The following is a 2,122-nucleotide window of genomic DNA, read 5'->3' as shown; positions in this document are numbered from 1 at the left end:
ACCAGTAGAGTTGAAATCCGGATGTCTGTCTGTCCGTCCGTCCGTCCGTGCAAGCTGTAACTTGAGTAAAAATTGAGATATCATGATGAAACTTGGTACACGTATTTCTTGGCTCCATAAGAAGATAAAGTTCGAAGATGGGCAAAATCGGCACACTGCCACGCCCACAAAATGGCGGAAACCGAAAACCTATAAAATGTCATAACTAAGCCATAAATAAAGATTTTAAAGTGAAATTTGGCAAAAAGGATCGCATTAGGGAGGGGCATATTTGGACGTATTTTTTTTGGAAAAGTAGGCGTGGCCCCGCCCTCTACTAAGTTTTTTGTATATATCTCGGAAACTACTATAGTTATGTCAACCAAACTCTATACAGTCATTTTCTTTAAGCATTTCCATATACAGTTCAAAAATGGAAGAAATCGGATAATAACCACGCCCACCTCCCATACAAAGGTTATGTTGAAAATCACTAAAAGTGCGTTAACCGACTAACAAAAAACGTCAGTAACACTAAATTTTACGGAAGAAGTGGCAGAAGGAAGCTGCACCCAGGCTTTTTTTAAAAATTGAAAATGGGCGTGGCGCCGCCCACTTATGGACCAAAAACCATATCTCAGGAACTATTCAACCGATTTCAATGAAATTCGGTGCATAATATTTCCTTAACACCCTGATGACATGAAATCGAAATATGGGTGAAATCGGTTCACAACCACACCTTCTTCCAATATAACGCTATTTTGAATTCCATCTGATGCCTTCTCTGTATAATATATGTATATGTATGTACATTAGGAAATGAAAATACAATTCAATACTCAAAGTACACAAATTGATCTAATCTAATTAATTTTACAGCAAAATAAAAAAAATATGTAAATTATTATCACTTTATCATGCGAGAGTATAAAATGTTCAGTGACACCCGAACTTAGCCCTTCCTTACTTGTTTACAAATATTTTTATTAAAACACATTGCATGAATTAGTTAGCGGAGACTTTTTCTACCTAGTGTATGTTGCACGTACAATAATGATACAAACCTTACTCTAATTATGTATTTCTTATGTACAGATGCGTGCAACTAATTAACAACGCTGATAGAAAAATCCAAATTAGTTGATATTTTGATTTCCGGAAAAAAAATGTAACTAGGTGTATGTCTTAAAGATAAATTATGCATATTTAGTTATTGTAAATTAGCTATTTTTTTGTTATAAAAAAACTTTTGTAAAATAAATACAAGACAAAAATAGGTCGTGCAATCAATTAACAACGCTTTCTTTTTTTTTTTTGAAAAATTCTGTTATTTAGGTTTTAAAGTTAATATTTGAATGCAAACTCGTTACTGTCAATCACGGCTTGATATCTGCGAAGCATTGACTCCACTAAACTTTTGCAAATGCCTTTGGAATATAATATCATTCTTGTTTAACCTTTTCGTATAATTCCTGGAAATTTCAAACTTTATGGGAACGAACTCTTCTCTTCAAATGTGTCCAAATCCATTGGTAACATTACGTTGTCCATGATTGACACATATTTGAACTGGTCCACGAGCCCATCTATTTTACAAATAAGCCCAACACCTCGCCACGACATGACACCCCAAGCCGTCACTAGGTTTTATAGTTAGCCTAATGTATTTAGGGTCCAACTCCTGGCCTGTGGAAATAAGTATTCTTTTGAAGAAACCCTAGCCGAGGTTTGGTAAAATTCTGCCGCTACAACAACAACAACATTACGTTCAGAGAGTAATGGTTTCTTCTTTGAAACTTTTTAAAGAATCCTGCCTCGCGTAATCGTCTTTTTCCTTTATCTACATATGTATAGTGCATCTGGATTTTCTATAAAAATCGCAACTCGAGTTTGAATTGCCGTTTGTGGGGACCCTATTTATTAATTTGATTTATTTATTCGTTTATCAGTTTATACTCAAAACAGTTCTATTTTTCTTACATTATTCAAAATATAAGAATTCTGTGGTTTACAGTTTATTGATTCATGAATAGTTTATTCAAACATTTCTATACTCATGCAACCAGTTGCTACAGAGTATTATAGTTTTGTTTATCACCTAAAACTAATCGATGATAAGGATGACAAAAAAAGTTGGAAT

The sequence above is a fragment of the Bactrocera neohumeralis genome, unplaced genomic scaffold (genome assembly GCF_024586455.1).
Source record: "Bactrocera neohumeralis isolate Rockhampton unplaced genomic scaffold, APGP_CSIRO_Bneo_wtdbg2-racon-allhic-juicebox.fasta_v2 cluster11, whole genome shotgun sequence".
In the NCBI taxonomy this organism is placed as follows: domain Eukaryota; kingdom Metazoa; phylum Arthropoda; class Insecta; order Diptera; family Tephritidae; genus Bactrocera; species Bactrocera neohumeralis.
Note: the sequence above shows the minus strand (reverse complement) of the source record.